The sequence below is a fragment of the Chinchilla lanigera genome, unplaced genomic scaffold, assembly GCF_000276665.1.
Source record: "Chinchilla lanigera isolate Chin_1 unplaced genomic scaffold, ChiLan1.0 scaffold00089, whole genome shotgun sequence".
Classification (NCBI taxonomy): Eukaryota; Metazoa; Chordata; class Mammalia; order Rodentia; family Chinchillidae; genus Chinchilla; species Chinchilla lanigera.
Genome location: NW_004955490.1, coordinates 1,100,827 through 1,127,908, shown reverse-complemented (window position 1 = coordinate 1,127,908; position 27,082 = coordinate 1,100,827). Strand labels below are relative to the sequence as shown.

The 27,082-nt window shown below is 36.2% G+C and overlaps 1 protein-coding gene across 1 annotated transcript in view; it reads left to right on the top strand.

The window, feature by feature from the left end:
* Positions 1–1,561: 1,561 nt before the first annotated feature.
* The window catches only part of Htr2c (5-hydroxytryptamine (serotonin) receptor 2C, G protein-coupled), a 213,733-nt gene continuing 188,212 nt past the window's right edge, over positions 1,562–27,082 (top strand). The window contains exons 1-2 of the mRNA XM_005404627.1: positions 1,562–2,119; positions 25,211–25,268. The gene's annotated coding sequence lies outside the window, so the exon portion shown is untranslated. The remainder of the gene's footprint in view (positions 2,120–25,210; positions 25,269–27,082) is intronic.

Below are 27,082 nucleotides of genomic sequence, written 5' to 3'. Positions count from 1 at the left end.
AAGAAAACTGCGATGGGCTTTTGCTTTGGAAACAGAACTTGGGTGTGGACGATATGTTCACTGCCAAATTAAATTTCAGAGCCCTCTAAGGCATGTCAATTCATCAGGGAAGGAGAGAATCGGGATTCCCAAATGCCCCTATTGGAAGGGACCAAAAGTTCTTCGTTTTACAAATTTGGAAACGGAGGCACAGAGTAAAAAATGACTAGCCCTATAGTACCCGGAATAAGGAAGGGACCCAACTCATCCCACTTTCTCCTTCCTTCTCCCACTTTGTCCTCCAGCCCTGACTTCGGGGCTACTAAGGCAAACAGTCCTGGGCGACAGCTACACGCTCCTTTCCCTTTTGCATTCTTCTGGGTCTGATCCTCCAAGCCGCTGAAAGTCCTCCCAATAAGCCTCCTCTGTACATCCGTTGCTCTGCTATCCGATCCCAAGTAGCTGACCCGAAGTCCAAATCTCTTGCTTTAGTCCAGCTATCTCCAAGTACTGGGGAGCCAGTCTCCTCTGCTCCCACCGCCCACCCCCGTCATCGGTGCAGTGCTGCGGAGCCTCCATTGAGACCCGAGACCCCTACTCTCACTCTTTCTCTTAGGGAAAATCTGCTAAACCCTTCTCGGTGGGAACATCTCCACTCCCAAGCTTGGTCTCCGTGCCTCCCAGATGCCTTGGCCAAGGCAGGCTAGATCAACATTCCCCGCACTGTAGCGGGAACGCGGCAGACATCTACCTGGAGACACCTGAAACTGTTGTCGAAGAGCTCTGCCTGCTGAGTTCACCTGAGCACCCGGACAGTGGCCAAAAGGAACGTTTTGTGGCTTATCCCTCGCCTTGCTCCGCCGTCCATCTTGACAGCCCTCGCAGAATCTAGGCAATTAACTGGTGGGCCGAGGGCTGCGGGGAGGACAGATTTAGCTCCCTCAAAGAACCGAATTACCTGCCCTCAAGGAGTCTTAAGTATTTAGCAAAGGCCTGCAGGGTGAAGAAGGGAGCTAAGCTATCCCTTCTAGGGCTTTCCTTTCTCCCTCGTCTGCATTTGAGGCTGGGGGCAAACGTGGGAAAGCGGCCTTCTAAGAGGCCACACAAGGTTGACCCCGTGAGTGCTCCTGTTACAGAAAGGGACAAGAGTTCGAGTGGAGACCACCGAAGAGAGTTTCAAAGCTCAGTGAAACTTGTCATATTTGGAAGATGTGTTTCTTGAAATGCACAGGCGTGTGTGTGTGCGTGTGTCTGTGTGTGCGTGCGTGTGTGTGTAAGGAGGGGGATTCTTTGAATCTTTGAGGGTACATTACTGATAAAGCCTTACCCCACTCCTGACCCTGTGCCTCGGCTGGGCAACCCCCAGCTCCTTCCAGTCTCCAGGTTTTAAGAATCAAGTTAATCACTAGCCCCACTCACTCCATAGGATCTCGCGCCCCCTGCCAGCAGTTTCTAACTGCACCCAGACGCTGGTCCAAGCAGGCCCGGGGCAGTTTAACACCGAGCGCTGATTGGTTGCTCTTGGCCCCTCCCCTCATCCAGCGTTTGGCCTTAAGGCGCTGTACAGCTTCACCAACGCAGGGCAGGCGCTCTGGTGCTCGCGGAGGACGCATCCTTCCTCGAGCGCACAGATATTTCTGCCGTTGGAGCGGCTGGACTGCTAACCTTGGCTGCTCCATCGGCCTGCCTGCCCCTTACCTGCCGATTGCCTATGAACTTTTCTTCTGTCTGCACATCGTCGTCAGAGTCGTCGAGATCGTCGTGGCGCTCGCGTGATGGCCTTGTCCGTTTAGAATAGTGTAGTTAGTTAGGGACCATCAAAGAAGAAAGAAGACGCGATTGGCGCGGAGATGCCGGAGATTGTCAGTTACTAAACGAGGGTAGGATATTGGAGAGAAACGTGCCAAACCTAGCCGGGGGACGCACGGTCGCCCACCAGGAGGTCGACTTGCCGGCGCTTCCCCTCGCGCCGAGCTCCCTCCGTCCGTCTTTCCCTCCGCCGAGGCGCGAGGTTGCGGCGCGCAGCGCAGCGCAGCGCACTGACTGCCGCGGGCTCCGCTGGGCGATTGCAGCCGAGTCCGTTTCTCGTCTAGCTGCCGCCGCGGCGACCGCTGCCGAGTCTTCCTCCCGGACGCTAGTGGTAAGTTGGAGCCCCGGGCGGCATTGCTAGCCAAGACCCTAATGATTTAGGCGGGGGATGGGGTGGGAAGCGGGGACAGGTCCCGGATGGTTGCAGCCCGCAGGACCGCACTGGCGGGGCGGGGGATGGGAAGGGACTCTGAACGCTCAGCCCGTGAGAAGCCTGGGGTCTCCGGAAAGAGAGAGGAGCTTAGCTTTCACGGGAGGAGCAGAGAGTCTCAAGGAGACTGGGGGCTCAGGACTGGAGATGAAGGCGCTGGGCGGAGGCTGGGATCTGGAGAACCGTGCGCTGGGGAAACCGGGAGGGAGGGGGAAGGCGGAGGTGGGGTCTCAGGAAGTGTGGGGAGGAGGGAGGGAGAGGAGAGAGACTACGTAGGTGCGCTGGGTGAGGGTCGGGCTGAGGAAGATGCCACTGAGTTGTGGGTACTCACTACTGCTTCTAAGTGACCGCACTAGGGCCAAGTGGGAGGGGGCTCAGGGTCTGGGACAGTGGGAGCCGAAAGGGGCAAAGGGTCTTCTGCTACGTTTACCCTGAAAACGACCCTAATTTCCGGCGGGTCTCGGTGAACACCCATAACTCTGGGAGACACACACTGCGGATCTGTGTCTTGGTCAGCTGTTGGCTGAATTTGAACTGCGCTGCTAATGGTCACGTAAGTTTGAGGAGAGTATAAGGGTATACAGCGAATCATTTTATTAGCTTACTTAAGTCATTTGGTGACAGTTTTGTATTTTGAAAAGGATTGCGGAAGTCTCCAGCGCTGCCTCTTATTCCGGTCCCTTTGCTCAGTTTAACCTGACGCGCAACATTAACAGTGTACCTCGGAATTACTAAACATGAGAACAGGTTGCTGATCCTGACGCCACATAAAGTTCGTCACTGCAAAACGTGTCTGTGTGTCTCTTTCTTTTCTGCGCCAAACCCTTTGCCTTTTGCTTCCTGTTGGGTAATATGTGACTGAGGTGACAAACACTATGCCTTGTTTTCTAGACCCTCTTATTTTAAGCCACAGGGCTCCCCAACTCACGTTTAGCTGGCGGCAGTCAGCAGTTAGAGGATAGCCAATTTGGTTGAGAATCACTGCCAATACCGCCGAGCATCTTCATTAATATTTACCAGTACCCGTCTCATTCAAAGAAGCCTCTGACTGCTGAGCTGCTGAGCGCTTATGCCCCTTACCACATACCTTTTTGGCGGGATTAACCGAGGGGAAAATAGGACTGAACTACAATGGTTAGGATAGGGGGAGATGTTGCGCAATGAGTAATCTCTGAGCTCCCCAGTCTGCAGGCAACTGTGACCTCACATACACAGTAGTGAAAAAAACAAATGGGCTCCAGAGATTAAATTTTTCATTGAGAAATCTACATATGTATCAGACATTCTAGCAATCAAATAAGAATACAGTAGAAATGAGGTGTTTCTGTAATTGGCTACATATGGGTAGATGATGAGAAAGGCCAATACTCACAAAAATTATTTCTGCCACGATCATTGTGGCTCTTTTGCAGTACTTAAATCACCCTGAATATTGTCCTTTCAGAAGAATATAATGACCTTGGGGCCTTGGTATTTGGGAGCCATCTGTAATTCCCTATTCTGTCCCACGGGTGGGAGGAATTCATTATTTTTATATTTTGAGGGGGTAGGTTGCAGGTTATTTTTCATTCCCTAAACATCTTCTGGTCCTCCTAGGGAGAGAAGAACACATTTGTTTCATTCGCATGATTTCTTCCTTAATAGCTTTTATCTTCTACAGCACCAAGTTCAACACAAGCCCTGAAATTCGGAAGGTGGGTAATGTTTGTTATTGCAATGTCAAGGTAAGATTTGGGGTGGTTAAACCAACACTGCCAGTGTTTTTCCAGCTGTATAAAAATGCAGAGAGGGCTATTAACCCTTCCCTGTGCTCTCTTGAGAATCTTTATCCGTCTAGCATTGACACAGATGACAGTGATGACTTTTTCAGACAGTGACATGCCAAGCTTTGGTGCAGTATGAATGTGTGGAAAGAAAGGTGAGAACAAGCATTTTTGTTAACCTCCTGGATGCCAGGCACAGGTCCAAAGCATTACTTATATGCATTACTTCATATAGTCTCCATAGCAAGCTTATAAATAGGAAAGTTATTATCTCCTATTTTATTGGAACCATTGAATTCCCCTTCTGTTTCTCAAGATATTCTTGTAGATTAAAGGAAAGGAATACAAAATATTTATGCTAGCAAGCTGCCCAGGAAAAACACATCTATTTCTTTAGTAATAAAAATAAAATCTAGGGGCTGGGGATTTAGCTCAGCGGCAAAGCGCCTGCCTGGCAAGTGCAAGGTCGTGAGTTCGGTTCCTGGTACCGGAGAAAAACCAAAAAAAAAAAAAATAAAAAAAAATAAAATCTAAAAAGTGTGGGCTAGGGAATAGATCAGTGGTAGAGTACTTGCCTATGGTACACAAAGCCCTGGGTTCAATCCCTAGCACTGCAAAATAAATAAATAAATAATAAAAAGCCTAACATTTCCAATAAAACGTTGGGCTAGCCCCTTAAGAATTTAAGCAATTTAGGAACCTTGCTCATTGTGGTTCACAAATAATAGATTTCTCTTCTTCAAAATAAATTCTAAAATTCTGTTCGGTTTTCAAGGTTATCACTACCATTTGGAATTTAATTATTTCATTTACCTGCTAAATACCTAAACCTAAATAATAAGCAGATTCCCAAATCATCCCTTAATTTAATAATCCTATAATTCTACTGCTCTGTTTACTTCTTTCAAGTAACAGGCATCCCTGTCTAACTAAAGGAAACACAGACATTAAAATTTGGGGTAAAGATTATTAGTAACCAACCTTAAGTGCCTTAAGCTACTCTTATTAAATTGCTCAAGGCTTGAGACTGAAGAAGGCTATAATATACTGACCCCTGATGTAAAATAGTTAAGTCCCAAGTCCAAATGGATTCTGACTCTCCAGGCTATTAGGCCAGTATCATTATAGAATCTTTTACTGCCTCACTTATATAGAAGTGAAGTAAATGAGGATGTATAGTACATATATTGAGATTATTTTAGTACAGCATCTGAGAAACTAATGCTGTCTACTGGAAGAATTTTTAACTGGCTGGGAAGCCATAAGCAAACTAGGAAACTTGACCATAAATTGGGGTTAATAAGATACTGTAATATAATATGTAGTAATATATTAATCTTACCTAATTGTTGTGAAACAAATGAGTATAAGGGACTTTGAAAATTTTACATTGCTGCACAAAGCAGTATTTTATATTACTGTTTGTCACCTTTCCAGAATGCCTAGTAATTTTGTCTACATATTGTACTATTTAACCTCAGAAAGAAATCACCAGTCAGTAGCCTAATGAGCATTCCTTTAATGTTTCCATCTCTGCTGTTCATCAGAACATTTTAAGACTGCACATACTGTGAACACTGCTACAAAAAAAAACCTACTAATGTCCATTTCAGACAAATAACTTTGAAACCAACCATGAGGTTAAATTGCATTATCACTTAACCAGTCATTAGCAGATTTAATTTTAAAGTGCACCTTACCAAGCACTTCTGCAAACACTTCTGACATTTTAATGCCCAAGTGACATAGTAAAGCAGGATTTCAAATAAAATATACACAAGCTGGAATCTTAATTTTGTTTTTGTCTTCCTCTACCCAGCATCTCTACTTTATCCTTCTGTTGATTGCTTCTTGCAGCTGTGGCTAACACTATGCCATCCACACTCTCCTAAGATAAATGTCTGCTATTGCATTACATGTGTAGGTGGCAGTTGACGCTATTTACCTCAGTATTTAGAGTGAATCTGATTCATAGATTAAATGGTCTAAATTGTGAAGTACTAGAAACACCTCTTGGTCCCCCCAAACTAGTAGCCTTCATGGTTTTCTGTGACACTTGAAATTCTACATTTGGAAATTTCCTTCTTTAATTTTAGTCATTTTCTCCATTGTATACAAGTACTTACCCACCAAAAGAGATCAGATGTTGTTATTGCCCATTAACAATAAAGCATCAATGTATGGATAATTACAAGAAAGCCTTTAGAAGTGCTTTGACCAATGCAACAGCTATCAGTCCCATGTGGGTGTTTATTTTTATTCAAGCCAATTACAAATTTAGTTCCTCATTTTAGCTCCTGGCTACGTAAGTAAGGACAGTGAAGACATAGGCCAGCTTCATCATTGCAGAAAGTCTCACTGGACAACACTAAGAGAAAGTAGGGACCAATGGTTTCCTCACTGGACATTTCCTCCACCTCCTCACCTGCACAAAAACCTGATATTCTCCAGAGAAGCTTTCCGACCTCCTGAGAGACCCTTTAATTGGAGAGACTTTTTTCCCCTCTGTTCCTCTCCACTTCACAAATTGTTTACTCCTCCCCATATATGAAAAGGTCTAAAGCTTAATTGAAGCTCTACTTCCTTTTTTCTTAAACTGCCAAGACACTGCAACATGACTTCTTTACTTTTTATTGCAAATAATCCTCTACTGAAATTTGCACCAGTCCAAATTTTCTTGTCTCAGTTGTCTACACCTTCATTAAAATCTTTGACATCAACCTATTACTGTTCATTTTTTTTTATTTTCCCATTGTCTGGTGACCTAAGTATTTTTGAAAGATTGTTGTATAGCAGTGTTGCCTTAAAACTCCCTCACCTCTTATTTTCCATTGTCCTCAGGTTCAGGCCCTTGGCTATACCAGATGTGCATCAATTTCTAAAAAGTACCTTGAGAAGTACTACTCTCAGATTATGACTTCCAGCATCTTCGTCTCCTCCCTCTCCCTTCCGTTATACCTGCTCTTTGACCTCAAGATACCTGCAGACCTTCTCTTGGCTTCACTGCCTGCTCTTCCTAGTGTGACCCCTATATCAGTCATATCAACATGTTTTAGCATCACCCGGAATGCACAACCCCTCAATCCTCCTCTGCTGTCCCCACCTTATCCCTCCCCTATTTAAGCTTAATGAACCCTATTTTCTACTTTGATTGCTCCTTAATGGAGGAAAACTAACAACACTACACACTGTTGTCTCCACTCCAAGCAATCTGTTTTGTGCCTTTAGTCAGTTTTTTGCCCTGTATCACTGTACAATCACTTCTGCAACTCTTCTCAAGTTCTGTATTCCACTCTCACATCTGCTACTCTGCAGTCGGACTTGTACACTTTACAGAGAAAATAGAAAATGAAGTGTGCGAGGTTAGTTTCTCCAACTGCTTAGTACAACCAAGCGTTCTCAATTGCTTCACTTTGAGTTTAGATGAATTTATAATCACATCCTAAATTGCTGGTAAACTGATATAATATTCCCCTAACTTTACACAGAAAATCTATCCTCCTTTTCCTTTGAGGGAAGAGGAAAAAACATCCAACTGTTATAATTCAGCCAAAAATTTTGTTGTGTCATTGCAAAAAAAATACACTCCAGGGATTTTAAAGCATTTCTTTAAGCACATTCATATCCATTTTGATTATAAAATGACGCTACTAGAATGTTGGAGCAAAAGACTTGATGCTATTACTCCTATTTTTCTGATACTCTAGTTTTATACTATGGATAAATATTAAAACGTATAATCCTAAGAATAAATGAGACTTTACATCTCTGCAAATGATGGTCTCAACACATTTTGAAAGATTAATTATTAAAATAGTCAAAGCTACTATTAAAATTATATTAAATTTTAATAAATTAAAATAAATAAAGCTTTCCTTCTGACTCATTGTTCCATTAAATATCCTATAAGCTTGTTCTCTGTTCCGTCCCCAAGCGCACTCCTTTTAATGTCAAAGCTTTTCCTGGTGCACAGAACAATTTCAAAAATATGTAAATGGTGAAAATGGCCATTTCATCTGCCCCAAGTTCTAGACATGTTTCTCAGTCAGAACAGAAAGAGCAAGATATGCTCTGATGAACAAGAATGGAATATATGTCTGATCAAAAGAGTGAACAGTAGAGAAAGCAGAGCAGAGTTCAAGGCCCTTGGGGACAACCTAAACTACTGGACATACTAGGTAGGTAGCAGAGTCTTGAAAGAAGAAAGGTGAGTGGTCGACAAAAGATGAAGCAGCTTGATTGGGAAAGGCAGGAAAGATGAGCAGAGTTGAATGAGTATTAATGGCAGTGTGTGTGGTGGGGTCAATACAGAAATAACAAATGGAAACAGAACACTTTTGAAACCAAAGACACTGCCAAAGACAAAGCTAATAGCTAAAGAAGTGCAAATAATGAACTGGCTAGAGTTTTCTTTATCATTTCATTTTTATTTTTAAAAAATGCTTTAAAGTCATTAATAAGTGCTAGGAGTACATGTCACATGTTCATATATTTTTGGAAGTGTGTTTTAAACTCACATGTGTCCTATTTTAGCTTAGCAATCAAGACTTTTTTTTTTGGTACCAAGAATTGAATTCAGGATCTTGTGCTTGCCAGACAGGTGCTGTGTCTCTGAGCTATATTTCTGGCCCTTCGAGGCTCAATACTCTTCAAATACAACTTATAATCAAAGAAAGAAGACTTGCCCCAGTTAGCAATCAAATCATTTTTCCTCATAAGAAAATAAAAGATGGAGTCAAGGATACAGCTTGGTGGCACAGCACCTGCCTGGCAAGTGGAGCTCCTAAGTCTGATTCCAGGTACAGAAAAAAAAAAAAAAGATAATGAAAGATGATAACAATAACCGTTACTCATTGAAAATCACCATACAGTACACACTTCTGAGAGGTTTTCTTGTATTTATTCAGGTAAGTCGCATGATACTACTATTACCCACAGTTTGCAGCCAGGGAAACTGAGATACAAACAGAATTAAATAATGTGTTTAAACTAAATGAACGCGGGGCTGGGGATTTAGCTCAGCGGCAAAGCGCCTGCCTGGCAAGCGCAAGGTCGTGAGTTCAGTTCCCAGTATTGGAGAAAAACCAAAAAAAAAAAAAAAATTATAAACTAAATGAACAAGCCCAGGCCTAAAAAAGGCAGTTTTGATTCTAGAGGTTAAGCTATTTAAGTAGTAAACTGTACAATTTCTGTTTAAGAACTGGATAACTTCTTTAATACTATAACACAAGTCTTTGGACAGAACAGATTTGCATGTGAATGTGAGGATATAATTGCTGACAATATCCATTAACTATACTACTGGTGAGGCAGTAAGATAGACATGTAACATTTCTTCTGGAGAGTCAGCTATAAAAATAGAGCAAATGGCGTAGTACTGTTATTGCTGGAAGGACGAGGGACAAGTTGAGTGATGTCCAGAGGAGTTACACTATGAAGACTGAAATGAAATCCTGAACTTAATGCCATAAAATATAGAGATGGCTGGACAGGGGCAGGTGTTGCTACAGTGACTCAGACTCATAGGTTTGTGTGCTGTGTGATATTTGTGCTATGATCACAAAGACCAATCATATTTGACTATATATATATACACACACACACACACACACACACACACACACACACACACATATATATTTCCTTACTTGCAATTCATGGAAGTTTGAGACTGGAATGACAGAGGCTTACTAAAAATTATTTATCTTACATCAGAGAGGTTTGAAGTGTTTGGTCCCTTATGCTACATATTACCTTTCACACTGGCATCAAGAGACACAGCTTGATAATGCTGACTCGGAAAAGAGTACTGTGAAAAGTTACTGTCAGTTGTTCAGTTTACTGATCTCAGCCCAGGTATAGAGTACAATAAGTAACATAAAGATTATGCAGAGGAAAAAGAATAGCCTTGAAAAGTTCTGTATGCCTAAAGCTTTTTTAGTTCATTATTAAAAAATCAAAACCAAACCAATTACTTCTACTTACTACTGCAATTTTAAAAAGATATGAAAACTGTGATCTGTGATTCCAAAATAACGTACTGCTAGAAATAATGGAGAAAGACGGGAGAAGTCCAGCTCTGTAGTATGTAGCTCCCTGTCCCAGATTTTCCTAAATTCTACCGGTTCTTGCATGAAGGGTTTGTAACTAGCCCACATATATGGCCAGCCCCTTGTACGGAGGAAGTAATCAAATCTTGATTGATTGTATTGCCACCCCTAGGACCCTACATCCAAATGGTTAAAGATTAAAGAAGATGAAGGAGGAGCTAAAGTAGTTTTTTAGCACACTTGCGTGCTAAGAACTAAAGGCATCTAACAATTACAGTTTTCTCTGCAATGATTTCAGGTGGCCACTCAGCATAATGCAGAAAAATTTAAGAAGTATGAATCTTAAATTAGTTTAGTTAAATTTTAGCCATACCATGCCCAGTTTTGTTTCCCCTTTCATGGTAAAATGCATGTTGTGTATATATAGACATATAATATAAATATATTATATGGGCAGAATGTGTAACTCATCCTAAGCACTGATCACATCCTCTCTCATCAGCCTGAGGTCAATAGAATGATCTCTCTTATACTGTATACATACACACACACACACATGCATATATATAATTCTCTCCTTATTTAATCTTTAACTGCTATATTTAAAGGTCTATCCTCATTTTATTGTGTATGTTGATTGCTTATTATGAAGCTGAACAATTTGTAAATGCCTTTGCAGTGAATTAGTTTTCTAAAAAAGTTTTATTGCCTCAATTTTATGTTATAGGAATCAGAAGTCACTACCAAAGAATTACTTTGAGTGGTTAAATCAAGAATCTGCAAGGATTTTGCAATCTCACACAGGTTAAGGTTAGTGCTTTGAACCACTAATCTTAACCTGCTTGTACAATGCTTGTAGGTACATTACTCTAGCACTGTTTGGTTTGTCACTGATGCTCAGAGGTTTAATAGGCCCATTTCTTATATTTTCAAGTATATTCTAAAATAGATTCATAGAAGTTGATGACTTTCTTCTTGGTGGAAGCAAATAAGAAAGATTCAGTATTTCTCCAACAAATATTTTTTCTTTTTGATTTTTATTTTGATTAGCACACATTTACAGTACATAATGATTACATTCCTTATGGAAAGTTGGTACATGTACGTGAACACACCTTGATTCTTTTTCTTTTTCCCTTCTCATCCCACTCCCTACCTCTATCTCTTGGTCCCCTTCCCATTTAGAAAATATCTATCTCTCTGTTTCCTATTATCTGACAAATGTTTTGTAAATCCACATTTTAAGAAACGAACTGTTCTTTCAATAGATTTATTTCTTTAGTCCTTTATTACGCTTCTATATATACTTTAAAAAATCACTATGCAAATGGTAAAGAATCAATGACATATGGTAGAATTATATGCCCAAAAGACTACTTATTATTATGACTCTCCCTCTAAAATCTTAAGTTAGCAAGTCTAGATTCATTAGCTGAGAGGATTATTATCCTCTTTTCAAAGAATGGCAATCTATTTTGACTGTTTTCTACTTCTGCAAAGCCTAAGCCAATTTCCTAAATTTTATGTAAGTCTACTAAATTGACTATCCATATTTATCTTCTAGATTAGTCACCTATAAGGTGAAGCTGCATAAAAAACCTGTGAAAATTTCAGCAATTGTTTGTTAAAGGCCCGGTCTTTTCTTGGGTGTTAAGAGATTATAAGCATATTACATAATACTTCCCTAAGAAAATAATACTTATTACACTGAAAGGACAATTCAATATAATAATATAGTTTTATAATTTATGGCATTAGTGACATTGATTCTGTCTTTCCTACTCTTCCACTCAGAGTGAAAGAAAACTGGCCCAGTCACTTCCTTAACTTGAGCCTCAGTTTCCATAATCTTAAAATGAGACTGCTGTATTAGGTAATTTTTCTATATGAATCCTTCAAACTGATCTCTATGTTTCAAACAAATACAGGATACAAAAACCACTAAGGTTAAATTATTTAATGCACTGATGTTGCAAATGTAGGCACAATTTGTATAAATTAAGTATTCATATATAATGATAATGTTATTGTATATGATTTATTATATACTAATATATTCGTTTATATATTAAATTGGGAATAAATATGGAAAAAAACTACCACAAATCTTACCATTATAAGAATCTGAATTTAGAAGTTAAACACACTGAAAACCTAAGAAAATAAAATTGTTATAAAATAATTTTATTTTCATTACCTTATATTACATTAACTCTCAATTCAATCCATTTATGCATCTTTAGAATTATTTTTTTAAAGTGCTGTTCACTTGCTCCACTTTTTTCATTTCCATTATGATTATAGACTCTTATTAGTTCGAAGCTCACTTCATGCAATTGCTCATCCCATATTTGGACTCGACACAATCCTCTCTCCCACCGCAAGGCACAAATAAAGCTGCCCAACTTTTACATAGAACATACAGGAGATTAACAGTAATGAGATGCCGAAGGAGTTCTCAAATGTCAAGATGGGATAAAGGGACAATATTGCGGGTTGTGAAATAATAAGCTTCAGGTAATGGCCACTGGGAAATAACTGCAGATGAATTCCTGTGCTTACTTCATGGAAAAATGTCCTGTTTCAGTTGGAAAGGATGGGAAGAAGGTATTGTGCAAACTATAAAGCCAAGAAACAATGCTTAAAATTCAAATATGTCATGATTTTATATGTGCAATTTGATAAACATCACTGGCCATTTTTTTAAAAATTAGTTACAATCACCTACATAACAAGACCAAAATTTCAATTTTTAAAGAAAAGAGACATTTTTTTGCACATTTTCTTTGGCATTTGGCATATCATTCCATTTTATTATTATTTTTGGTTGTTTTTTGCTTTGTTTTGTTTTGTTTTTGTTTTTTTCCGGTACCGGGAATCGAATTCAGGACCTTGTGCTTGCCAGGCAAGCACTGTGCCGCTGAGCTAAATCCCCAGCCCCTATTCTTTGGTTTTTAACTTATAGTTTAAATTTCAGTGCCTCCTGTTTGGTAGTCATGTTGTCAAAGAATCTATATGCACATTTGAGTCTTATCTTTCCTACCAGACTATAAATTCACGCAAAGACTTTTGTTTATGTTTATAATCCTAACTACCTTTTGGACATATCATTAAACCTTGCTGGGTTTTTCAATATTAATTTGCAGAATAACTAATATATAAAGACACACAGACACCATGAGAAAAGATTTTATAGTGCAAATTTAGAGTTAAATGACCTGAATTCTAGTCTTTTATGAGCCTCTACATCCTTATCTGTTAAAGGAGTCAACCATGCTCAGTGGTAAAGCATTTGCCCTGCATGTGGGAGCGGGGAAAATGTCAATCAGACTGGATAATTACTAAGATTGTTTCAAGCTCTACAAACTGGGGGCTAAAAAAATGGAAAATGATCAAGATATTATATATATATATATATATATATATATAGAGAGAGAGAGAGAGAGAGAGAGAGAGAGTAACTATTATATATCACCCATAATACACTAAGAAAAATGGTGAAAGTAAAAAAAAATGCTACAACCTTATGAAAATGTCAATAGTTTTCCAGTTCTGACAATCCACTTCAAATGATACTACTCAGTTGATTTTTGTAGTTGAGAAAATAATACACATGACTATAACTAAATAAGAAATTCTTACACAAGCTAAAGCCAATCCTCATCCCTGGTCAGGACTTGTCATTTTGCCTTCACTCTAGTAGTGTACATTTGAAATGATTTATGCTTTACAGAGTACTGAATGAATGAAGAATGCCTCCTTCTGTCTTCTGTTACTTAGAAAATTTAAGAGATCATTGGCTATCAATAAGAGCTAAATATAATCATTTTAGATGAATTAAATTAAGTGGTGTGAAGCTATAATCCCTACACAAGTCATTGAATGACAAGTGAAGTCATTTAATGATGTGATGAGATGCATAACATCCTATTGTCTTTTAAAAAACATTAAATTTATATCTTATAGTTATGCTAGTAAACCACAAACTATCTTCCTTAAAATATGGAAATATTACTAAAGAATAACTTTGATTGATTTTTTTTCAATAGAATTTCTCTTTCAGTACTACAGACTGAACTCAGGGCTTCATATATTTGTGGTTTTTGTTGTTGTTGTTGTTGTTTTTCTTCCATTACCAGGAATCGAACTCATGACCTTGTGCTTGCCAGGCAGGCACTTTGCTGCTGAGCTAAATCCCCAGTCTGGGCTTCACATATTTGTCAATAGAATATTTGACAAGATTTGTAGCCATCTTGAATGGTAGACTTAACATGATAGATACAGTAATTTGGAGAAGAGAGAATGGTTTAAAACATTTTTTAAAATTTCTACAATGTTTTACAACATACAGTAGTTGAAAAAGTAAAAGTTAAATGGATCAAAAGGTTTTACAAGTCTTTCTGACACGAAGACAATGCAGAAAGAAACTCCACAAACAGCTCCAGCAATTCATATAGTCGACTTGTAACATAGAAAACTTTTTTTACTCATAATAAAAAATAAAATAGGAGATATTTATATTTTCTTGTTAAAACATTTTCATTCATTTCATTATGTTAATTCCTATAGTTACATATGCTTCATGAAGTATAAATACACATAGTATGTGGAGAATTCCAAATTTCTTGATTTTGCTGATTATTTGTTAATATAGATACATTTTTAAGGTTCACATTTACATCTATTTTATATTATCTTTTAGCTTCTTTATATATTAATAACAATTTATGCTATTTGCTACTACAGATTTTTTCAGCCTAGCAGTTATTCTTATATTTTCTTTCCTGCTGTTTCCCGTTGTTTATCTTATTTTCTAATAAATGTAACAATCTAGCTGAAGGTGCTTAATAATATAATCACAGAACATCTTTATTATTAATATAGCTATTTTTACACTATAACAAAATTTACACTTGTAGACATTTTAGAGTTTTCATGTATCTTACTTATTTTCAAGTATTATAAATAATTATGACCATTATCATTACATTGATTATGCAAATGAAAAAAACAAGGGTATCTGGGCATGATGGTGCATGCCTGTGATCCCAGCACTCGGGAGGCTGAGGCCAGCCTGAACTATGTAACAAGATCCTGTCTCAGAAAAAAAAAAAACACCAAGGGTATGAAACATTGAAAAACTTATCCATGGTCACACAGTTCATTATGCAGCCAGATTCATACAAAGTCATATTTTCTCTTTCAAGATGCCATACTCTTTCCAGTATTCCCCCATCCTTTCCTATCATGGCTATTTAGTTCCAGAGGGCATTAGAAGCATACAAATAAATAATGAAATTAAGAAATTATAGAGACTAAGGCCGTGGGTTCCAAAAAAATTTTATTTCCTGCAGGGAAGCAGACATTCATTTGCATATGATCAAGATTTCAATAAACACAGACTGGGGCTGGGGATATAGCTCAGAGGCACAGTGCCTGCCTGGCAAGTATGAGGTCCAGAGTTCAATTCCTGGTACAAAAAAAAAAAAAAACAAACTAAACATAGGTTGACTTATGAGCAGTATGACATTGATGAAAACCTTAAAAAAATCCAAATCACGTTCTATAGATTAACTATTGATTAAATTGAAAGGATAACTGTCTAGCTGGAATGTAGCCAAGCAAAGTTCCTTGACAGTCGCTCAAGTCCTGTTTTCATTTCCCCTTCATATTTTTAAGAGTGCTTCAACTTAGTATGATTTTTTTTCTTCTACTTTTATAACTATCAGCTTTTTCGCTGTTCACATTTATTGTGATATCCAGAGCACAAGTAACAGAGGCTATCTTCTGTTTCAAAAATTATTTTCCAATCCTTGTATTTAATGTAAGCATTGCTGCTTTACCCATATGAACAGTGTATTATAAAGGTTTAAATCTAAGGTATATAATATTAAATCACATATTTAAAAAACACTGTGTGAGTGAGTAAGAACAATATTTGCATTAAATGCAAGTGTTGGAAAAATTTTATATTCAGGAGAAAACTAGTACAAAGTAGTGATATAGATATACAAGATTGTTAAGATAGTTATACTACTAATTTCTCTTAGTTCATAGAAAACAAAGGTTTGTGCTAATATTGTTTGGACAATTAAATGCCAATATCTTGTACTCTAACTTAATTTAAATTGTTACCCTCCTATTATCTTGTTTGGAAATTTTCTTTTTTTTCTCTTTAAAATAAAAAATATTAAAAAATAAAGTACTGCAGTTCTTCATTTTAAAAGATTGAACTATTTTATCTCAAAGTCAGAGTTCAGAGAAGAATTTTAAATAGGAGTTCACTGATATCTTACTGAACACCAGTGCTGTCAACTCTTAATTTATGACTGGGCTATATGATTAGCAAATGCCTTAGCCTTTTAATATATAGTATTCTTAGATTTAATTGGATATACAGGCTATTACTTTATAAAGACTTCAAAATAAAAGAAATCTATCCCAAGTATTCATCCAGAGGCCTTTAATTACGTTTCATATGATCTTTTTTATCCCTGTATTGGAACCTTTGTTTTATGAGGAATATTCAATTTCCTGATTTTGTATTCAGAACTCCATTGAGTCTTTGGCAGTAACCCAAGATGGTAAGAAAGAAAAAAGAAGAGGTCATTTATAGCTGTTCATGATTTCTATGTGTTCCCTTATGATTTCTAATTACTTTTCCCTCACAATAATATCTAGATCCCTTATCATCATTTTAATAGATATAAAGCTCTGTCATTTGTGTTGACATAAAATGCTTTCAAAGGAATTATTCAAACTTCTGTCCACAGTTAGATCTTAACCTGTGGCATTCAAGCCTGCTGTTGATTTGAGAAATCATGTGGATTTCCATCATCATCATCACTGAAGAAATATATTTTAAGCTTAATTATACCTAGCATTGTAAAAATATGGCAGAGAACTAGCATTTGTTCTTAGACTCACACAACTGTCAAACCAGGATTTCTATCACTGAGGACGTTATACAATACAAAATAGCTTACCAGGCCACAAAAATCAAGAGCTATTAAATTGATGAGGTGTTAAATTGTGCGTCATATGCAAATGAAGCAAGCGAAACAATTAAGAGATTTTTGGCATAGGTAGGAAATGAAGTGGAGACTAAGGACAGCTATGACTTGGGTTGATATAGAGAAAGGGCAACATTCCAAAAAGCTGTGGCATATTCATGTTTTGCAGTCTGCAAAAGGTTAAATAGGAAGTAGTGGAGCTAAGAGAGTAACCTTTGACTTGCATATATATATATATGACTCTGGTGAGATGTACACAAGCAGATGTTTTTTAGAAAGCTGAAAATATGATATTGGATCTCTGGTTTTCCTTGGCGTTAAATGAATTTGAAACAATTCATGGTATACTAATTCAGCTGAATTTCAAAATTTTGCAAACAAGAGAAGGCTGTAGTAGAAAAAGAACAGAGGTCTAATGATTAAGCATTGGTTGCTTAAAGTTTTGGGAAATATTTAAGAATCATATTTATCTGGAAATTTTTAAAATAAATCCTAACTTCTTTCTCTAGCTTTATATAACATTACATTCAATAATTGTTAGGACTCTGACTGAGGTCTTCAGGGCCTTCTAGAAGAGAAAGTAATTCTTATTTCTGATGTCTAGTAGTTTGGAGTCTAGTCGGTAGATAGAAATCTAGTATACAAGCTCTACTTAAAGGTTTTCATGGAAAAATGACACCATTTTACTCATAGAAAAAAAAATTAGAAATTAGAGTAGATAAAAACAATGTTACATGGAAGGAAAGCCCTAATATGATAAATCCCCAAGAAGTAATACAAATTTGAATCATCTCTCTCAGGTGCCCTTTTCACGAACACTTAAAAACATATACCCTAGTCTCTTTTCTACTGAACCACAGAGATTTTCATATGGATAAGACTTGTAAAAAAATTTAAAAAAAAAAAAGGGAAAAAGAATATCTGAATCTTGTTTTAATTTACTTTTTTGGGGGGTACTAGGAATCAAATTCAGGACCTTGCACTAGCCAGGCAGGTGCTTGTGCTGCTGAGCTATAGCCTCAACCCTTATTTACTTATTTTACAATAAATAAATTTATTTTTTAAATTTAAAAACACTTTATTCGCAAAGGGTGAATTGTTACATAGTTGGAGTTACTTCTTATTTGGTAATTTAATTGGTTATGTAAGACAAAACATTGGGAATAAGAAGCTGGTGGGGTGGTACAAACACAGCTGTAATCTCAGAACTCTTGAGAAGTTGAGGCAGAAGGATCCCAAGTTCTAGCCCAGCATAGATAATTTAATAACTTAGTGCAACCTTTTCTGGGAAAAGAGGTGGGGCAGTCTAAGTATGTAGCTCAATATGAAGGCCCTGACTTCAATCTTGAGTACTTTAAGAAAAAAATGGTAATTATGCAAATTTTACATTTAGGTGTTCAAATGTAAAATCGATAGCCTTTTCACTTAAGTTTTAAATTTTAAGCCATACTTTTATTAGTGCTATTCATTTTACAAAACATAGAATTTCTTTGTGGTATTTTGATATCTACACATTGTATATTTTGCTGTTATCCATTGTTTTGTAACTTCAGTTAAAAAATAAATCAGCAGATGAATTGAGCATCTTCTATGTGTCTAACAATGCACTGGGTTTTTTTTTTTTTTTTTGTACCAGGAATCGAACTCAGGACCTTGCACTTGCCAGGCAGTGCACTAGGTTATTTAAATGATGCAAATAGATAAAGTTCCTACAGGTAGGAATTTTAAGTTAGTTATTATTAACAAACCTTAGATATCTAAATTACATTTTGGCCTATGTAACAGGTAATTAAATACTGAGTTGTAGATTAGACTCCCTAATATAAATTAATTGTCTGAATATCATGTGACTGTAAGTTCCCAATATCAACAAAGCTATTCATTTTTATTAGATTATTTTTAAGAACATCAGCAAAGCACTTTATAACTCCTAAATGCATAGCTGATATTATGAAAACAAAGACACATTAAGTCTTAAATATACTACTAAAGCAATAGAACTAAAGTATACTGATTACATTTGTGTCAATACATTTAAAAATGAATGAATTCAAGGTTTAGAGAGTGTTCCTAACTCATTTCTGCTCACACAGCTAATTATTATTAAAACTACACGAAGAACCCAAATCTTATAACCAAAAAGTCAGGTTTTCTACCATGAGTCCACTGTTTCTTAAAGGCTATGGTGCATATTAAATGAAAGCTTTTAAAAATTTGACTACATCATACTGTCCTTGAGAATCATGTCATGCTTTAATAAATTCCCAATGAGCAAAGTACATTTTCATTCTTGGCTTTGAAAATACAAAGTTAGTACAATTATGTGAATACGGTCAAGACTGTACCTTTTATTCTTACCAACATATAAGTAGGAGATATATATATGTGTCTTACAGTGGGGGAGAGAAAAATGTAAAACGCACATAAGAGTATCTTTTAAGGTTTAAATCAATGACTGACAAGTTGTCAGGCCATGCACTCTTATTTATGTTTACGTTTATTTCTTAATTTGAGCAACTGAAGCCTGAAAGTGCTCAAGGCTGGATGACTCCTTTCTATAAATTATGTCCCTTAAAATGTACAAATGTAAGCATGAGTCACTAGCTACAGAATTCCAACTTTAATCCATTATGTCACTTTTCTAAGGAAACAAACCAATGACCTTCATGTGGTTTTAAGGACAATGACTAAACTACAGAGTATGTGAAAGACAAAATCATAACATGAACAATCAAAAGAGCTCAATGGAATTATCTAAAAGGTAAAAAGTAAAGTGTATTTCATAAAATTAAATCTAATTATTTCTGTGACTCCTTTTTCATTATGCATTTATCTGTGCACCTTGTGTATAGTGGATTGGTTTGACAATAAATTGAAATGATCACATATCTCCCTATCAAATTGTAAATAGGTAACTCTCACTTAGGCATGCACACAAAGAAATGGTAATGAGAAGGAAAGTTTCTAAGCCAAGATCATTCTTAAAGTATTTGTTCCATCAGTGATTTAAAGTTTCTTTTATTCATTTTTTTCAAAACTTATAAACCAATATTACTAAAACTGTTATTTGCAATTACTATTCTATTTATTAAATACGGAGCAGAATCTCTGAGCTAAGAGGAGGTTCAAGGGAGAAATAATGTGTGCCACTAATAAAAAAGAGAAGAGAAAATAAATTAGTGAATGTTAAGCCCCTACTCTATTCCAGTCTTCATTTAGTAAAGTACATATATTATTTCATGTAATTCTCACAACAACTATAAGAAATTTGAAATAGCGATTAAGACATGCTAACTCACATACCAAAACATGCAGCAAATAAGGAGCAGAGCCAGGATTCAAACCCAGTTCTGTGTGACTACAAAGTTTCAAAAATATGCCAAATACTAATGCACAGAGCATAGTCTCAGTGTAGCATGTAGTTAGTACTTGACACTGTTTTCAACTAAATGAAAGACAAATAAGATGATGTTATCATATATCTTCTTCTACAAATCAGAAACATGTATATTTTTAAAGATTTCTGCTCATTTTTTAGAAGAGAGTAGCCATTTATTAATAAGCCATTTATTAATGAGAGTAGCCATTTATTAATAAGCATGCAAAATCTTATCTATTAAGAGTACTGCAATTGAGAAAAGAATCTTAAAAAATTGTAATGGGGGCGGGGATGTGGCTCAGTGGTGGAGCTCTTGCCTTGCACGCACAAGGCCCTAGGTTCGATTCCCAGCACCACACACACACACACAAAGTAATTGGCAATTAATTAGCAAAATGGAAAAAAAATAGTCATAATATTTTTAAAAGACCAGAGAGATTCACCTTAAATATCCCAAAATCACATTTAAGAAGGAAGAAAAGAATGTTAAAATAACAGGAAATAGTTTGACTGAATATTCTCTACCTTTATAGTTTTGTAACCTAATGAATAATTCTATTTTACTCTAGTTTTACATATAACAGTCATGTATTTTCATAATTTATCACTATAAATGTGATACTTGAATTTTAAAAGCAACGTATATTAAAGTCAAATTTTAAAGCTCCATTTTATGTATTTTTCTAACTTTAAAATATTTTCTTTTACTATATAACTTCACATTGTTAAAAGTATATTGAATTTTTCCTGTGACTGCTATAGTGAAGCTTGTCATTTTGAGTAAATATCATGAATAGATTTTTAATAAAAACAGAGTATCAAATAAATCTACTTTCTATCTAGAGTATTTTAAGAATCTGGGTTTAAATATTACTCAGAGAAACTTTTGTTCTTTTTTTTGAGATAGAGTCTCACTATGTCAGGCAGGCTGGCCTTGAACTCACAGTGATCCTGCCTCAGCCACCAGAGTGCTGGAATTACAGGTGTACACCACCATGCCCGACTTTGCACTCACTTTTTTACTCAATTCTGAGTTCATTACGTTTAACTTTTTAAAAATGAAAATCACGAGTTGTATATATATGCCAGCATAATTTAAACAAAAAGGTTGAAAAGAGATAAACTCGCATGAAAATGTATAGAATCCTTCAAAATAAATTTCAGTGTATATAAACCATAATAGAGACTTACAACTAAAGTATCGAATACAGTTTTCACCTATGACAAAAAAGGTATGGAGTTGCTTTGACTTGCCATATATTGGATGCTTATAGGCCTGATAGCTTTCTCACCAGAGAAGTCACTCAACTGTATGGTTCAGGGTTAAGGCCAAAGATTTAAAAGAATCATCACAAGCAGAAAGGTTTTCATCATTCTAATTATGCATAAGCATTGACTATTTGCTGAAATAAGAAAGCAGCAAGATAAAAATTGCCCTTCAAATGTATCTTATTCAGTTAAAAAGATGTCATAGTGCTTTAGTTGTCTTTGTCATGACTTCATCTTATTAATGTTTTCTCCAGCTTCCACATCACAAATAAAGTGTTGACACATTTTGCATGTACATATAGAGCATCAGGTATTGTGAATTATTTTTTAATTAAACCTGTTCTTTCATGATCTTAAATGTATAAAATGTTTCAATTTTTTGTATGTGAAATTAATATATATAGATACCATATATCTTATCACAATGCAGTCTTTCAAAGCTATTTTGAAATCTGATTTTTCATTTGAGGTAATAGATTCAACATCAAATTCTTTTTTAGCAGTTGTATTGACATGAAATTCAATGTACTTACCAAGTTGTACAACTATTATCACCATTTAGAATACACATAGGGAATCTAAGTTAATAAATCGGCATGATAAGAAAATTGGGTATATGTGCTTCAAACAGTCTATAAATAAAACTTAGTGAAAGAGAATAAAAATGTTTTCAACAGAAGGCAGATGAAATAGAGAAAGCAAAGGGCCTACTGTGTGGTTGCATTTATATGAACTCCCCAAACAGGCAAAAACAATCAATAGTGGTTGAATTCAGAAAGTGGTGAAGGAGAAGGATAAAAGTGTCTTTGACATCACTGAAATTGCTATTACCCTACTGCAAGCATTTATCAAAACCAACAGAACTCCACATTTAAAACTTGCACATTATATGTAAATAATACTCATTAACAGTGATTTCTTAAGAACACAAAGTAAGCAGTAGAAAGGCACCTTCTGGTCCATCTGTGGTCCCGTTTTCATTCTGAAAAGAAGGCACCTTATTTTTAAATGAGTATGAATATCCAAAGAAGAAGATTAAACTCTTCTGTAAAGGTAGCATTTACTCATCCTGCTCAGGACTGAGTACTGGTATTTTAATGACTACTGAACCACAGCAAGACTAGTATTTCTTTGAGAGACAATTGCACATTAAAGTCTGCTTTTGTCCTATTATTTCAACTGTTGGAGAAGTAAGGAAGAAAATATATCCATTAAATTTTATGGATTCTTATGACTTTTAGAGCACAATTTTTAATTGAAACTTCTATTTTATAATGTCTTCACTAGGGTGAGATGAAAGCAAAAGCAATAATTTTTGTACGAAAACTAGGGCAAAATCGCTCTTGAATAATCATAAGACTAGTCTTAATGTCTTTTTATAAATTCATTATAAGTATTATCAAAAGTAATGTGATGTAGGAATGATAAGAGACCTCTAAATAATCCAAATAATATCAGGGCAGTATTATAACTCCCAACCTGCTAGATGTCGGATATGTCAAGTTGGTGTTCCACAAAATCCAGGAATGAATTCTAAGGAACAACGGAGGTTAAGAGCAGGAAATATTTATTGGGAAAAAGAAACCTTCTACCTAAGAGAGGAGGTCTTGAGTGGGTGGAAGACACCGCTTCTCAAGGAGGTTTTATAGAGCAAAATCAGGAGGCAGATGTAAGGTGGGACAAAACTATGGTCAACTAATAAGACTGCAAGTATAGTTGCTTAGGTAATATTAATCCAACTGGGAAGCAGGTCACCTAGCAAGTGTACGCGGAACAAACAAGGACTTTTCTGGGAGGAAGAGGGTCAGAGGCTCTTCCTGGCCTATCACTCGGGTGACTGATGCCTATTTAACATATCAATCATTGTTTATCCCTAGCGGAAGTATGTAGGTGCAGTCATTCCATCTTTTGTCTTGAGGCCTGGCCTCAACAGACGCTCCTCCGCAGATGTAGCATATCTCTTGTACTGAGTCCTTTGAGGGCCTAGGCCTGTCGGACTGCCTATAATAATTCTAACTAACTTAGCTGAGTTGTCTACAACATTAGGATTACACACGTGAAATCTAAAAATATTCTATGCATTATTTTTGTAGAACGAAATTGCATAGTGTGTGGGTTAGTACGTAGAACAAGGTTGTGATTAGATTTTTTTTTCTATCTTCAGTTACTGACCTACAAAAGGATTAAAATCAAAGTTATTCTGGGAATTTAAAAAATAGTAGTTCAGTAAAGTGAAGAGAAACTTGAAATGACAAAATGTTTATTATAACATATGCCTTAACTTGATGCATAACTAGCTGAGAGAAAAAATAAGACAGTATATAGTACATGAAAAATATTAATATAAGGAATACTATAGTTAGGAAAAGTTTTAATTTTAATTAAGGTACAGTATTCCAAACTTTTTCAAAATTAATTCAGGTTTTTAGAAATCTACCCTGAAGTGTTACAGAAATCACAAAAAAATGTTTAGCTGGTAAGTTGTGGGAAACAATTTTCAAGTTATCAGATTAGGTGAATTTTTATGAAAGAGCCCAAATGCTTTATTACAAGATATTTCAGCCTTGTAATGGGGAGGAGAATCTGTAATAAATAAATCCTAAATGAGATAATCAAAATCATAGCTCACACTGTACTCCCTGCACTAATCACAATTGGCCACTAGGAGGGTGTAATTCCATTCTCCGCAGTCGCTGGCCACAACCATTTCATTTCCACCAAGGGCACTTATACAGTTAGATAAAATAATTTAAGTGGGAGCTACAGCAGGTACAATGGATCACTACTATGAATCGAGATGATCTTATGCTTTACTGTAATGCAATGTATACTTTTCTCATCACTATATTTTACTTCCTTGGCTGAATAGAAGTGTTTGCTTTATATTTTAATATTCCTCTAGCATATTTTGGTCATGTTTTACATGTTTTGAAAGTCTTTTCATGCTTAAAATATGTTTAATATTAACATTATTGCACCATATTTATTCATCAAACAACAAAAAATATAGCTGGCTAATATTTGTTTCAATTTTGCTTTTCCATCTCCAAATAAATATTGGTAGCTTATACTGTTGCAGGAATTGATACTAAAATGCTGATTTTCAAACATTTTATCTAATATCACTTTATGGGTCAAATACCATTTAACTACTCCTGCATTGTACATTTTTTCTTTGAAATAATAGTTAAACATAACATTTTATTTAGAATTTTGCTGACTCATTTAGAATAATTAACTGATGTTTAATTTCCTCTATTAGAAGGATGGACACTGATATACTGCTGTACTGATATTTCAGTTTTTAAATTGGGTTTTTCTTTTTGGTACCAGGACCTTGTGCTTGCCAGGCAGGGGCGGTGCCACTGAGCTACATCCCCAGCCCTTAAAATGATTTTATGTGTGTAAGCTTGGATAGCAGCCTCCCTGCTTTTCAGTCAGGTTTCATATGTACATGAAAATGCTATAGGTAACTGAAATAGAATTCTTATTGCATTTTTTCCAATGTTTGCTTTTAGGGTTATCAGCTAATGTCCACAAGCACAGGCCAATGAACAGCATGCTTCAAAAGTAACTGTAAGTATACCCATAAACATGCATAAGGGCTCTTATTTTGCAATAATATTTAACTGTTTTATTTAGGTAATTGCTGTCATTTTCTTGACTTAGACTGACCTTCAAACTAGTAAAACATATATCATTTATGGCTTACCAAATCTGAAAAAGAATATTCTTTAATTGGCAAATAGTATTTAAATATAACCTAAAAATATTTCCTATTTTATTACCAAGTACTGTATGCTAATTACCACTCCAATAATTGTATAGTTTTATAGTAAATAATTATAAAATAAGATGGTATAAATTGGGACAACTTAGTAAAGACAGAACACAAATATTCAATTTTTTTCTTCACTGACAAACTTTTATATGCACAAAGGAGGGCAGGAAATTCAGCTGTTGTTTTCCCACGATAAATTTCAGAAAGTGAAGTTCTCCAAAATAGTTTTGATGGATGAGGGCTAAGAGTGTAGCTCAGTGGTACAGCACTTGCCTAGCACGTCTGAGCTCCTGGGTTCCATCCCCAACACTGAAAAAAAAATCTTAATAGATAGACCTAAAAATATCAGAATGAGGGGAGAGGGGACAGAAAACTTAATTTTTTAAAGAAGAGCTATCAGTCACCAATGTTGAAAAACAAAGCGGACAGTTCCACATTCTACAGATTTCTGGAGCATGATTGATAGAGCAAATGTATTACAAATTAGGCAAAGTGTGTCAAAATTGGATCTATTATTTTAAACACTGTTTAGGAAATTCTCAATTAGATTCTGACTGTTCTTATATGTATATACTACCACGAAATGTTTTTGGAATGATAGTTTTGGAGGAAGAATTTATATGATTATAGAGGCTAACTCTTTCTTTTTCCAATCAAATTTTGTTTTACTTATTTTTTGCAGTACTGAGGATTGAACCCAGGGGCTTACACATACTAGATATGTGCTCTACCACTGAGCTATATCTTCAGCCCTTTTATGCTTTATTTTGAGATGGGATCTCACCAAGTTGTCTAAGCTAGCCTCAAACTTGTGATACTCCTGCTTCAGCCTCCAGGTACCTGAGATTACAGTGATGGGCCACTAAACCCAGCATAAAAGTTTAACATACACTTTTAGTATAACATTAATACCTACTTATTATAGAAAATAAACTAAATAATATAAAAATAAAGTGAAAAGAGGAATCCCATAAAAATTTGAGAGGTTAGGGATGGAATAGGATTGGAACTGTCTGCTACACATCAGCAAAAATTTTAAAAAGAATAAAACAAATTTTCCATCAAAGACAGTTGCATCAGAGTGGCTGCATTGAAATGCATCCATGGACAGGCCAACACCAAAGTCTCCTGCTTTGTTATTAACAAATCACCACTTAAAATGATGGTAAATGTGATACTTCCTTTATTTAATATGCATTGAAAGAGTCCTGATATTCTAAAGAGTTTTCCAAATGTGTGTTGGGGAAGTGATCAAAAGAGAATTTATAAGGGAAATTTGAAAAGTTTAAAGTATGAAATTTTTCACAAGTCCCAGCAGTCGTACTGGTTCGCGCATGGTAAGTTTGTGAAGATCCAAGTGTGCCTGCTGCTGTTTTCATTGTGTTGGTGAAATAGATTAACATGGAAATGCAGGTAAGTTTACACACCCAGGCTTCAAAGAATGCTCACACAAGATCATTTCCAATATAGCAGTGACACTGTAAGTCCGGCGCAGTGGTCAAGACCAAGGTCAGCCTTACCAGAACGTGAAGGCAATTTCACCTTCAGTGTCTCCCTATCCACACAGACCTGTGTTTACCCTGTTGTCTTCCTACCTCTATGTGCTGAG